Source organism: Alligator mississippiensis, unplaced genomic scaffold, assembly GCF_030867095.1.
Source record: "Alligator mississippiensis isolate rAllMis1 unplaced genomic scaffold, rAllMis1 scaffold_61, whole genome shotgun sequence".
NCBI classification, from domain to species: domain Eukaryota; kingdom Metazoa; phylum Chordata; order Crocodylia; family Alligatoridae; genus Alligator; species Alligator mississippiensis.
In genome coordinates this window covers 34,522-49,117 of record NW_026775411.1, presented here as the reverse complement: position 1 = coordinate 49,117, position 14,596 = coordinate 34,522, and the positions used below count along the sequence as shown (strand labels likewise).

Genomic DNA, 14,596 nt, shown 5'->3' with positions numbered 1-14,596 from the left:
TCCTTTTCATTCATTTTTCTCCCCAAGAAGGTGAAACTTGTAGCTGCACATTTTGTTTTATCTGAATTTACCTTCCAACCTTCCTGAGTTAAATGTTTAATTAACAGCTTTAGAGTTTCATTAACCTGTTTCTCAGTGGGTCCAGTTATTAGTATATCATCTACATATTGCCAGATCTTTATTCCTTCAGCTATATAATTTGTGTTTGCCTGAAATTTGATAAGGGTTTTGCCTATACAACTATCAGCTATAGCTGGTGAATTTTTATACCCCTGTGGACATACCTTCCATCGGCATGTGTTTCCATTAAGGTTCATGTTTAACAAACCTTCTTTGTCATTTATGGGGATTGAGAAAAACATATTCTTCAAATCAATACTTGCTCCCCATGGGTGTTCTTTTAAATTTCTAATGGAATACAATATTTCTTGTGCAGTGTGATTTTGCATAATACTCACATCCTCTATTCTTAAATTGACTTCTCGATAATCTACTACTAATCTGACTTTCCCATGGCCCTTGTCTATAGTCCATGCAGGACTAACATATTTGCCTGGGGTGGTTAATTCTATGGCTCCTTCATCTATTAGCTCTTTTATTAATACTTGAGTTGGGCCTGATAATGAGTCCTTAATTTGGTAATCACGCACCTTTTTTGGCATGGGTGAAATTTTACTCTTTAACTTAGGCTTGTGGAGTTCCTCCTCTGAGACCTCAATTGGCAACATCTCCTTTAATGATTCTTTTAGATAAGGATCATGCCTTATGCTATTCATGCCTAATATATTCTTTGAGCCAATTAATACTTCTATTTCTTTTCCCCCTGTTAGGATTATAGTTTCAACTTGATGTTTAGTATATTTCCCATTCACTCCCACAATGGTAATTTCTTTATTTTTTGGAATAAGTAAATGTGAGTCTGCCTTCCTGATCATACTAACTTGTGCCCCTGTATCCATTAGGAAAGTTGCTCTCTCTAATCTTAAATCTTTGGGATTCACGCATTCTAAGGTTACATAAGGGCGAGACTCTCCATTCAATTCTTGTTGTTCTGGCATCATTTCAGCTGTCTCGGGGGAGGGACAGAATTTTACTGGCTCTCCCCCCGTGACCCGTTTTTTGGGTTGCTTTGTTTCTCAGCAGTCCAATCTTTCCAAGGTTTCCATCCATGGCTTATGGCTAACTGCTTGTTTTCCTTCAGCGTATTCTTTCTTAATTCTTCCCTTTCAAACCCTTTACTGAGCAAGAATCCAAACATAGCCTTATCCTCTTTGGTTGGGGTAGGTTTGTTTGGACCCTTTCCTGTTACATATACTTTGGGCTTTTTCTTCATTTCTTCCTCCTGCACTATGGTTCCTATTTGATCAGCTACTTCCCAGGGTGTCTGCCCCACCAGCGGCAGTAGCCAGGCTTTTACTCCTGGAGTTTTCAGAACATTTGCTGCTACCTCTAACGACATCCTGTTGCAAATTACTTGTTCAGGAGTGCTGATAAACAAACAATCATCCCTTAATCTCTGTTGTACTGCCGATAGGGTGTTTGGGGGTGCTGTCCAATGGGCAAAACTAATTCCCCATATTATGTACCTGATGCTATTCATGCCCCCTTCTAAATTTTGGGGAAAGCTTAGAGCTCCCAAATGATTTTTCACCCCAGTGGCAATTAATCCAGCTAAAGTTATGGGATACATGCCTCCCGGGATTATATTCATGGTATTTGTGAGAATTGCCCCCTTACTCCATCCCAAATTTCTTATTAGTGGAAGGGCCTCCTCTGACCTTAATAGGGTCCCTATTCCGTTTTCTTCCTCTATAATCCTTCCTACCCACACACAGCAATTTTCATTAGTACGTCGTGCTGTTGTCCTAGCCAAATCCTCTATTTCCTCCCTGTTCCTTTCTCTATAGATATTCTGCCTAATCGCAGGATTTGTGCCTTGTTGTTTCCAACTAGTAGTTACTATAGGACATGCCTCCAGTATTGGCTCTGCTCTACCTTTAGCTACTTCTCCTACCTCATAGTCAGCTTTTAATTCTTCCAATTCTACTGTAACTTCTGCATATGGGGGTGGAGTGGATGGAGTAATTGGAGAGGGTGCAGTAGGTTGCACAGATATTTTACTTGGTTTCTCTCCATGCTCCTCTGTTTCATTCACTTTGCTCTGGTTCATAACCAATTTTAAAACATTATTCTCAGCTGCTAAATTTTCTACCTCATGCAATAAGTGAATGATTCCCCGAGCTGCCTCTCCTAAGAGGGACGGGTAATTAGGTTTTTTCAAAGGACCTCCTGCTGCTTGTTTGCAACTTACTTCTAACTCTCTTAGTATCTCTCCTGCTTTTAAACACATTACCTCCCTTGCTTGTGGCAATTTTAACTGATCGTAAACTCCTTTCCCTAACACCTTTCGCATTATCTCTCGAAAACCTCCCTCTTCTTTTCTACTTTCTTTCTTCCTACACACCTTTACTTCTGGCTTTACTTCTTTATTTTCTAAACTCCAATCTAGTGGACCATATGATTTCTGAATTCCTCCCAAACAGCATCTTAAACTTTCTTGTGTAAACATAAAACTATACGTGATTGTTTCATCCTCATTATTAAGATCCCTTATATTTACCTTCCAAGTTCCCTCGTTATCATTGTGGAACGTGCAATGCTGCAACACATTCATCCCATTTTGAAATGGGCAACCAGCGCATCCTGTTTGTGACGCCATGTCTCTAGTGGGTTATGGAATAGAGAAAATCCCTCACAATTTACTGATTCGTTTTGATGCACTGGCTGGGGGAGTAGTTAACTGATTGCACGATTTCACAATGATTACACACTTAATTTATACAACACAATTTTATTTTAAAACTCTTTGCTACGTATATAACACTGCTTAGCTTTAAGAAACACCACAAACATTAAAAACAGAATAATTACATATATCAGAAACAATGCTCCGAATGCACTTCCTTCCTAAACAGTACTATAAGAATTAGTGTTACAAAAACAACTACAATTGCAACTAAAAGTTAAATTTGAATCAATACTATTATTTTTCATAATATACTTACAATCCTAGAATTCCGAGAAGCCAAATACCAAACTATGGTTTCATTCCTCAGTAGTACGATTTAATGGGTTGGCCTCAGTAGTACGGTTCAATGAAATGGGCTCAGCAATACAATTCAATAGGCTGGCTTCAGCAGTGATAGGACTAAGTCCCCTTCCTTCAGTCCTTTTCAGGTGCTCTGCGGCTTCAGTGTGAACTAAGAGATTCGTGTTCACGGAGAGGGTAGTTCAGGTGATCAGTCTGACCCGGGCTATACTTGCAATTTTTCCTTCGTTGTTCTACAAGTATAGTCACCTCTGACTGCTCCCGAGCCAACACTGCTTGGAGTCAGGTCACACCTGTGTCCTTGGTGTCACCCTGACCGCAAGGGTAAGTGTGGGCAAATGAGGGGGTGTTTGCACCCACACTTGGGGGGTCGTAGGGGTGGGTGACTTGTGGCTGGGGGAATTGTCACTTTTATGCTTTCGTTTCTTTCCTAAACATGACTTCAGTCTGCTTCAGTACAAGCCAAGGGCTGAAGACGAGGTGTGCTGGCCTGACATGGCGAGGCGGGGGAGTGCTTGGAGCGATGCTATTTGGCTGGGCAGGCAAGGTGAGGGGTGCAGCGGAGCAGGCAGTGAGGATGCGGATGGTTGCTTTAGGGTTTCCATATTTCCAGGTCCAAAATGCAGGACACCTGTCACATGGCGGAGGGGGGACGGGGGATATGACAGTGGGGGGCAGAGACATGCCAGTGCCCTGTCCCTGCCCATGCTGTTGCCCCTCAGTGCCGAGCCACAGCCCCCGCCAGCCCTGCTGCTGCCCCTCACCCCCAACCCACTGACCCCAGCCTGCCAGTGCCCCTCACCCCAAACTGCAGTACCCTGCCCCCCGGCCATGATGCTGTCCCTCGCTCCAGACATCAAGTAACTGGGAATGACTGGTTGTGGTTTCAACTTGCTCTTCAATATTTCTTTCATACAGCTACAGAAGACTGGACAGTCTTTTATCCCGGGAGAAAAATATGGGATCCTTTGGAAAGAGAGGAAGGTAAATCAAATAGAGATGCCAATTCTCACTGTCACATACTCTTTTTGCCTTGCCTAATTTGAGAGATTCAGGTGTGAATTGAAGAATGCAGTGCTGAGGGGAGGGGAGGGGAAGGGCAGGGAGCTGCGCTGGAAAGGAGACGGCCCAGCCAGGTCTCTGCGCATAGCGGTGCAGTGAGCGCTGGAGCAGGGCCAGAAAAGGCAATATACTCCACGCAGGATTCGGAGAGAGCTCGTGCAGAAAGACCGAGCCCCGAGGCCCGCAGACACGCAACGAAGCCTTACTTCACTTCCATTCCCCTCTTTACTCTAGGGAAGGAGAAGATGCTATTGCTGCTAACTTTGCCCTGGTTGAGCGCTGAGGAAAAGGGCCAAGCGCTCAACCCAGCGATACCAGGTTTTCTGTTGGCTTTTTTGGTAATTGAACCTACCCCGAAATTCTGCTTCCAGTCTCATTGGTTGCCGTCCATTGACTCTGGGGGATTTACATAACCAAAACCTGATTATTAAAGTGTTTTGTGTTGGATGATAGCCTTGAAGGATCTTCCTTGGGGTCTTCTTGTCCTTTAATGCCTTAGTAGTCCCATCGATGCACTGTTTCTCTTACAAGTTTCCTGCTTTAATCTATTTTAAAAATGTATTTCTATGCATTTAATTGGGTGTCCAGACTGGAATCAACTCCCCGCAGTGGTGGTTCATAGAGCAGATCATCGAGTCTGACCCCCTGCCCTGGGCAGGAATGAATACTGGGCTCATATGAGCCCTGGTAAGCTGAAGCTCATCTGACCCAGCTAGTTGTTATCCAGGCTCCTTGGAAAGACCCCCGAGGTAGGAGCCAGCACCGCTCCCCTTGGCAGCTGGTTCCAGATCCTGGCCGCCCTGACTGTGACCCTGCGGGGTGCAGTCACCTCCCCTGGAAATCTTCAGGAGCAGACGGGACGGTCACCTTGCCGCTGTGGCTTGAGCCCCGGTGTCTTGTCCTGCCTGGTGCAGGGGCTGGACCCGCTCTGTCAGCCTCTCCTGGATTTCAGTTTCCAGTTTCTAAACAAGTTGATGCAAACGGACTCCTAAAACTTCCTACTTAATATCATAACACTTTTCTTCTTGCCTTCATGCTTCCTTTTTTTGTGAAGAGGTATGGCTCTGTGCCAGGGTGCTCATGGTCCATGTCTCCATGATGGCATGCTTGTGAACTTAAAGTAAGGATAAAGGATAAAGCAGGCTCCCTGCACACGTATAGGAGCTCATAGTGACTCACTGAAATAATAGCAATGTTTTTGCATTTTGCTTTTAGTAGTACATGCATTCAGCACAGCTCTGCCCAGCCAGGCTGTGTTTCTGGCAGCACACACTGTTGTCACGTGGACCGTGCCACTTTTGCTTCTTTTCTTTTTTGTCACCAGGATCTCCCAGCGTCAAACTTCGGCACCACGCTGTAAACGTGCAGCATGGCAAATGAGTGCATGTGCACCACGTGTGGTCTGTGGGGCCTGAAATGGTTTTGAGGTGCCACAAACTGCATGAAAGGGGGAGCAATGCTTCCCCTTTCCGCAGTTTGTGCACGCTCATCGGGACGCTCATCGGGCCACGCTTTATGCGTGCAAAAAAATGGAACAATTGCATTTTGAATTTTCTCTTTTTTTCTCTCTGATTTATTTTGGTTTTATTTTGAACGGTGTAGATGTGCTTAGCACCTAAGCACCTTGGCTCCTTACACCAGTAGAAGTAATAATTTCCAATTAACTAGGTTTTGAACTCCTCAACAGGGCATCTCAGGAGGAGGGACAAGGATGGAGATGCATCCCTCTGCCATCCTGCCTCGAGCACTGCCGCACGCGGGAGCCGAGGCCCGAAGCAGGCAGCCAGACAGGGCAGCAGATGTTTGCCACAGCAGAGTCAAGGGCCTGGGACGCTGTGTGGAGGCAGCAGCTGCGGCTGCAGCAGGCAGGCCAGGAGCGGGTAAGACCATCCACCGCTCGGTCTCCCCCACGCACAACCCACCCTCCCTTCTATGCCCCGGGGTCAAAAATGAGTAGTTGTACCCCTGTCTGCCCACTCCGGGACCGCCTCCATTTCAAAATCCTAGATGTTATCCTCCCTTTTGAAGAACCCTTTCCAAACTAACCATGTCCATTTGTAGCCTAACTGGTAAGAAAACCAATTACTCTTTCAACATCACAACCAAACGGCAAATTGAGCTAGTACCGGCGGGGCTGTCTTTACCCATCCAGATCGGAAGTTGTTCCAGACTTTGAGAAGCCGTCAGAATTTGGCCGTCCCCCACGACCGTCCTGTTTGATCAGAAACCAGTTGTATTTGGAGACATCCTGAGGCGGAGGGTTGAGGCCCCATTTTGAATGCAAAGTGCTGAGTTTGATGATTGCTGAGGAGGCAGTTGCAAAGGATGCTGTCTTTATTCACAGAGACTTTTGTCATTCGTTTCCATAGCTACAAAAATGGGGTGCTTCTTTGCATCACAACTCATTGCCATTTGTTGCACACCAACATCACAGGTTAAAAGTAACACCTCTTTGGTGCCTGCTGCCCAGAGGACTGCTGCTAGAGATGACTACCAGCTGTGATCTGGAGACATCCTCTGTGGCACCCTTGAAAGGTCCCCTGGGGCACCCCGACTACCAATCCTTGATCAAGAACGTGTGCACTTTGACACGTGCTCTTACAGGGTAAGCTGTGGGCAATTTAGTGGACATAGCGTAAAACTTGTATGCTGCTAAAATGCTCCTCCCCGTTATCAGAGAAAATAGCTCCTGAAGTATGGAACATCTTCTGGATCGGTTTGATATTCCATAGCTAAAATATAAGCACATGCACGAGGTGGAGAGCACTCAGATCAAGTCACGCATGACACAGTGCATCTCAGTCTTAAGGTACAGGCAGACATGACATTTGAAATGTCTCCAGGCATAGCTGGCTTGGGGCTGTTTCAAAAAGGGAACCACCGCAGGACATTGCACGGCACCTGCAGTGGCCCCTGGCTGGAGCACTTGGAAATCTCCACGAGGCTGCAGCAATCGGTGGCTTTGCTGCCCCTTTCCGCCTCCCCACACAGGGCAGAGGAACGGAGGATGCTGCCAGTGCTGCTCCGCTCCCGTTCCCCGCTCCCCAAAACCCTCTCCCTTACTGACATGGGCTCGAGAGTGGGAGTGCGGGGAGGGCAGTGGTGGGGGTGTGGTGGTGTGGTAGGAGGTCACTCAGGGAGGGGGCATGGGGGTGTAGTGGTGAAGGAAACAAGGAGTCTAGTGCAGGGGCTTGCAGAGTTCGGTGGATTTGGGCTCTTGAACCCCCAGTCCCCTGTCCTCTCCATTTGTTGGTAGAGCAGAGGGGTAGACTGGGGTGTCAGGGGGATTGGGATAGAGAACCTGGCTCAGGTGGTGATACAGCGTCTGGGCTCTGGCTCCATTCTGAATTGTGTTACTGAGTCCTTTAGTGAACGTGTGCACTCCCCTTCTCTGCCTTTCAGTCTGCTGAAGAGAAAAACCAGTTCCTGTGATATTTGTGTCTCACTAAGGTGGTATAAGGAGAGCAGCCCGTGCTTAGAGCACTTTAGCTGAGGCTGGCTTGTGTCTGAGGTTGGTGTTTGTACAAGGCAAGGTCCATGATGGGTATCTGATAGTATGGAGGTGGGAGTGTGTCTCAGCCTCACGTTAAGCAAGGAAACAAGATCCGTGTAATGTGCTGTATCTGTCGTGTGTTTTGTTGCACAGAGTGGGAGAGTAGGTACAAGCCAATGTTGTGTAGAGCTGATACAGAGCGCATACGACGGTCTGAAGGTGTTTTCTTGATTAATAGTGGGAAGGTGGCCCATGAAGAGAGAGGAAAGTGGAAGATCTGGTAGTTTGGGTAGGTGGAACTCATGTGACCAGTGGGTGGCTGGTACACACTATGCATCAAGTGTGGGACATTATTATGAGAGCAAGTGCCTGGGATTGCAAACGCTGAAGATGTAGCATGAGCAGCTGTGAGGATTGTTGAACTATTGAAAGAAGGTGTGACTGCTCGAAGCCCTCTAGATTAGGTCGAATGTCCAGTGGTCGATGCAGGGAGATCTAAATGGTGACCCTGACTCTCGTCTGCCACGTCTTGATGTAAGAAGTCTTCTGTCAGGAGCACTGAATTCTAGACACCACTAAACATCAGGACATAGGGACAATTAATCCTATGTCTCCAAACTTCCCTTCTAGCCCCTTGTAGTGACACTGGGAATTCAGTCCTACATGTAAACTGAAACTCGCAGGTCTCGCTCTTTTCAGAACTAGCTTGTATTTATTCAATTCTTGTTCTTTATTCTAGGACCTCACGTATCTCTGGGCACAAGACCTGGAGCTCATTAAATATCCCCAGGTAACCCGACGGCCACGTCCAATTCAGGTACGTCTTCCTTCCAGTCTCCCTTACCAAGTCAGAAAAACCAAGACTACCCGACCAGGAACTTGGGCTGTAGCCCTCCTGAGCAGTATCCTCTCTAACTCCTTTCTCCCTGGAGAATCCAAATGAAATGAAAGGGGTCTTTCCCCTTGAATCAGACAAAGTGCACGTGTTGTTCTGACTTGAGAGTCTGCAATTCTGTGTAGCCGCCGGCACAACAAGTCCTTTAAACAATAGAAACTCAAAAAAAAGCCTACTTGTTGCAGTTGGGGTTGAGCCGCCTTCCCCGGCAAGCCCTTCAGCTCCTTGCCGCAGTCCCGGTTGGTGCCTGGTGTTCCCTGAGACGCCTCTTCAGCTGGTCTCTCCCGGCTCAATATAGCTCCTGCGAGCTTCCCAGCCAGCTGGCTGCTGGTTCGTTGCTGCTGCGGCCGTATCGCCTGTCCTCCCAGGTTCCTGGACTCGTGACCTCCGCCCCTTGTTTTCATCTGGGTCCTTTCCTTTGTGAGGCTGCTCTAGTGTTACGGAGCTGCTGCTCTGCAACCGTGGCTCCCGGGGAGCTTTTTTTTCTTTTGCCGGCTCCTGTTAGCACTTAGGAAGTATCCCCGCCGTCTTCTCCTCCTCTCTACAGCAGCTCTAAGGTTTTCTACATTCAGGAGGAAGGTAGGCAGTTTACTGGCAGGAGCTAAGCTTTTATCAATCTCGAACTTTCCACCCCGGCTCTCGTCGCACACAAGTCACTGAATCACTCCCAGGGACCATTTCCCACTAATAACATATATTTGCCTCTCGAGTAATAATGATGGCTTGTTCCCATTAACTTGCCTGGGTTTGGATCAGGCTCCAGCCAGTGCAAGGGCACGTCTAAAAGTGACAAGAAATATTGTACCTAGATGTAAAACTGGAAGTGGGACAATGGGAGACAAAATACATTGCTACCTCTGGGATATGCCTGGACTTGTGGGATTAACACCCTTCCTTCACAAGACGAGTTTGATTCCCGTTGGTCAAGCCTTAGTTTCTATCTCCTCTACCGACATGCACTTCTGATAAGAGAGCTCCCCGCTCCAGCGCTGGGTGGACGTGGGGTTTGGACCCGGTTCAAAGGAGGCCACTGTGGACTCGTGCTGGTTCCTCTGTCCTGGATGTGTGTCTCCCCGCTAGCGCGTCCCAGCGCTGGTCTGGTTGGGAGAGGAGAGATGTGCTTGTCTCTGGGGTGCAGTTAGCTACGGAGATGGGGAGGGAGGATGTCAAGGTAATACTGTCCAATAGGAGAGCCGGTTGTTCACCATTGGTGCCATCTCTAGACCGGCCATCAAAATAACGACACTTCTGTAATTTGTGCTCTCCGATCATCTGTGTTATCAAACGGCCAAACTGAATTAGAGTTTCAGAGTGGGGACTCTCCTTGTTTTCTGATTCATGTCAAGCTTTTGGTCTTTTGTTTCACAGGCTGCGGGGGACTGCAGAGCTAGCCTGGAGAAGGACATCTTTCTCATCCTCAGGGATTTGACCCATGCTGAAGGGTTTTTAAAATCCTACCGGGCCTTCCTGCCACCAGGCCAAGTCCTGGACCTTCTCCTCAGCAGGTAAGAGCCAAGAGCTGTGGAGGAAGCTGTAATAGCCTTGAGAGGTGGGGCATTGCGAGCAATGATGTCAGATAGTTTTGAAGAAGGCGTGATTAAGAAGCCAAATGATATGGATGTTTTTCTCACAAGCCTGACAAATTCAGTGTTTCAGTTGAAACTGGGTTGAAAATGCCTCCCCCATCCAAGCACTTTATCAAAGAAGGAGACCGAGAAGTAACATGGACGGTTTGGTTCTTTAGCGGAAAGGTAGGACAGCTGGAGGCAAGCAGTCCTCCGAACAGCTGGACTCACCGCTGGAAAAACCAGGCGGTCACCAATGCAGGCGGTCACTGTCCCTCCGCAGAACTCTTTGCTCCATGAATCGGGCTCTGCTGGATCAGGAGAGGGATTTCACAGGGCTAAAGGCACAAAGCATCGCTGTCCCTTCCTCCCCCTGCGCCACAATGCTCCCCCAGCTCTGCTCTCGTGGAGAGACAGCAGACCGACAGCTTTGGTTTTCAGGGAAAACCCTGGTTGAGCCGGACGAAGGGGATGAAAGACAATGATGTTCTTCATCTTTTTTGTCTAACATGGTTTGACTAGAGAAATCTTCATGTTTCATTGTCTGGGCAAGGTTCTGACATAGACCGTCTTACTCTTCTGACATAGACCGTTTTTTAAATAAATGTTGAAAGTATCCATTTTGATATTTAGGCATGGGCACCTGGAGATCCCACGAGCAGCGGGAGATGCCAGCCAGGCCAGACAAGAACTTGGGAAGTAAGTGTGGCTTTCTGCTGTACAGCAAAACCTCAGTCAGGATTCAGAGGATGTGGTAAACTTAATCAGCTCTATCTATCTATCTATCTATCTATCTATCTATCTATCTATCTATCTATCTATCTATCTATCTACATAGGCTGTATCTCTCTATCTGGCTCTATCTATCTATCTAGAAATCTATCTAGATAGAGAGAGAGAGAGAGAGAGAGAGAGAGAGAGACAGCCAGCCTTATTTGTATAAAGAAAGAATTAACTGTATGATGCCTACACGAATTGCCAGAGGCTGGGATGCTGCCCCAAAACTGAACAGATGTAGTCTTTTATTTGTGGATCCATCATTTCTGGGAGAGCAAACAAAGCATGCAACACTGCAAAACGTGGCCCAAATGTAGCAAGAAAAAAGAAAGCAAGAAAAGTACGAAGCGAGAATAGCCAGGCGATTTGTGTTGTGTAAAGGTTGGGTTTGGGGCAGGATGTTTGTGTTTTGCCTGTGTCTCCTCTACTTGTTTGCCATAATACTGGACCAAATTGGAGGATGCTGCTATAGGTAAACAAAGTTATAATTGTCCTATATTTTGCATCTTGAGGATACAATTCAGTATTCATTCCCTAGTTTGGATCAGTAATTAGGAGTGGTAAAACGGGTGTCAGCGAGATCAGACCATGATTAGGTAAAACGGCGCCCAGATCACAATTCCTTGCTGGCTCACAGCAGAAGGGATATATTCATCTACTTGATACAGGTTTGAATGACAAATATCACTGTGATAAAGCCTGACTATGACGGGATTTTGTCAATGTATTTGTTTTCAGCCCACTAGCCCTGCTGTTTTCCATGTGGCTGCACAACTTTGCGGAGGACTTTCAGGAGCCACCAAGTTTCAATACCTTGCACAAAGTCGTGGCATACCTGGAAAGGAACATGCCTGCCTCCCAGCCATTAAAAGAGGCAGAACAGCTGCTGGTTAAGTTTCAGCGAGAACAAGTTGAAAATGAGAGTAAGTTATATTTTTGCTCAAGCTATCACTACCTAATCTCCCAAACCTCACTAAAGAATTGCATTTTGGGGGGTTAATGTTACCAACATTCAGATGGCCAAGGTTGCTAATAGGTGTCTAATGAGGTTGTGTCCTGGGTTTGGTTTCAGTGGGCCAAGAAAATGTTCAGGTCTACGTTGAGATCCAACTGTTGCTCAAAGTGAGCACAAGTTTCCAGCGGGGTTCTTCTTGCATTTATTTCTTGTAGTCATATTTGAAAAAGGTCCTTAAACTTTGAGCGACAGACACCTCACTTGAATGAGAATGAAATGATCCAAATCTTGAAATAACGGAGAGTAATTACATTAAATTGTCTGTGTGCCAGGGAGGTCGGAGAGGGCAGGTCAGTGTCTCATTTGTGAGTGTGATAGGAACAGTTTGATAGCGATCACTTATTTTATGTGTCCATCAGGTTTGCTCGTGTTTATACAAAGCTGAACAACTTATTCTTTCAAAAGTTCATCATGCTTCTCCGTGAGCACATGTAAAGACTCGGTGCCGAGTCATTGTTGTAAGGGATTTATTTAGTGAGAAACATGTAGACGGAGCTTTCTATATGCAGCCTGAACTCTACAGACCCCCTCGACGACTCTATGCAGCCTCCACCCATGTGGATTAGACTGCAAGGCTGGGACAAGAGATATCCCAAAGGGCTCTGACAGATGTGATTTGACTCCATAAAGTTAAGATAAAGAGAGCGAGAGGAGAGATTCCAGTTGTGGGGGAGAAGAATCAGAAAAGGAGGAGAGAGAGATGATTTTTGTAAACAATTGTTATAAAATTTCATTTCTGTGGCTTCTTTTCATCAAATATCCACACTTAACTAAGGCTGGTCCAGCCATTTTCACTCGCCTCATTTAGCTCCAAATAATTGGTGTATCTAGGCCAGCCTAGGGACCAGCTCGAGGACCAGCCCGGGGAGCAGGCCAAGGACCAGCCTGGGGAGCAGCCCAAGGACCAGCCCAAGTCCCAACCCAGGGACCAGCCCGGGGACTTGCCAGAGGGCTATCCCAGGGACCTGCCAGAGGGCCAGCCCAGGCACCTGCCCAAGGACCAGCCCAAGTACCAACCCAGGGACCAGCCCAGGGACCTGCCGGAGGGCCAGCCCAGGGACCTGCCTCAGGACCAGCCCGGGGACCTGCCTGAGGACCAGCCCAGAGTCCAGCCTCAGAAAAAGGTATGGTCTGGAAGCTTTTGTTCCAAGTATTCAATAGGAAAAGGGTATGCGGAACTGCCGATATTTGTATTGTATGTGAAAATAGACTTTCCACATCCAGTATTTACTCCTGTCCCTGAGAAAGCTGTTCAGAGCTGTGACCAAACACAAGTGCATGGCTGCAAACAGCACAAGTGGCGCACTGGGTGAAAATCTGACCCCTCATTGCATGTGGTGTCAGATAAAGATGTTTCAAAATGAGGCATCTTCTGTAACGTGCGTGTGGGTGTTTTCAGAGTGGGAGGGGGACAAGGGAGCAGAAGGAGCTGAGTCTTGGGGTTTTTCAGCCCCCCTCTGCAGGCTGGGCCCAGTGTATTGCAGGTCTCCCAAGGTGGGGGCTCCAGTTCCCCCACTCCACCCCTCAGCACCAGCTGAGGAGCCCCAAGAACGAGCTCCCTGCGCTTCCTTCCCCCCCTGCCATGCTGAAACAGCCAACACTGCACAGAGCCTGGCCCTTGCTGTAGGAACCTGCTTGCAGGCTCCCAGAGGGCAGCTAGATCCCCACCCCCCGGACCAACAGTGACTTTCTGTTTGGTCTCTGGTAACGCTGTCACTCAGACCTCTTTGCAAACATTGCTCTGAGTTACAGCTGGGAGCTCCGCTTCTCTCTGGACCCTTAGGACACGTCCACACACGCAAGCACTATTCCTAGGGCTGTGCGAAGCTTCGGTAGCTGATTCAATTTGGAGGAGATCCTTCCCGATTCAGCGGCAGAATCTCCGAATCCAAATCGAAACAGGAGACCAATTAAAAGGTCCAGATAAGCGGGGTTGTTACTCAAACTTGATCTTATGGTGACGTAACAGTCAAGATTTTGGAGCGTGCTGGCTGCTACGCCACAGCCAATCTTTGAATGAAGGTCCTCACTCAGCACATCCAGGCAGCGTCGGCTGCCACGACTTTGTGTAAGAAAAAAGAAAAAAGAGGGAGGCTTGCTGTTTTCGATGGTTGTTGACATTTGGCCTATTTGGATTTTTTTACCATGCTTAGCTCCACTTTGTGGGCATGGCCCTGTTAACGTGAGGCTACTGGCTTTCTATCTCCATTTTACTCCTGACTTATTATATTATTCTTATCATTAATTTTGGTGGGCTGCAGAAGGATGGCTCCCTGGTTTCTTCCAGGTGCCCTTGTCCTGCACCACAGCCACTCACGGTTGGTTTTGTGTCCCTGCAGGTCCGTGCGCGGCGGAGGCAACCGGCTTTCCGTCGCATCTTCTCAAGAATTTTTTCTTGTTTCCAGGTCCCGGTAAGTACGAAGACTCCTCGGCGCCTCAGAAGGAGAGAGCTTCCTGCTCTCATCCTTTTCCCCTCTGGGGCATCGTCCCTGTTTTCTTTTCTCAACCCACTTCCTTTGAGCTCTCTCCGCGCCTCTCTCTCTCCTCCTCCTTCTTCCTTCCGGTTGTTGCTGGGGGCGGCTTGTCACTGCTCTCCGTCCCGCACCAGCCACCCCGAACTGACGGGAACTGATGAATCTGGGCGTCTTTCATCCTCCCGCATCCCAAGCTCTCACTCCTG

General features: G+C 47.7%; 1 long non-coding RNA gene across 1 annotated transcript; it reads left to right on the top strand.

Moving 5' to 3' along the window:
• Positions 1-3,368: 3,368 nt before the first annotated feature.
• Positions 3,369-6,148, top strand: LOC132247634 (uncharacterized). Its single transcript, XR_009458908.1, has 3 exons — positions 3,369-3,433; positions 4,028-4,093; positions 5,859-6,148. It is a non-coding gene; the product is annotated as an uncharacterized LOC132247634 (long non-coding RNA).
• Positions 6,149-14,596: the final 8,448 nt, after the last annotated feature.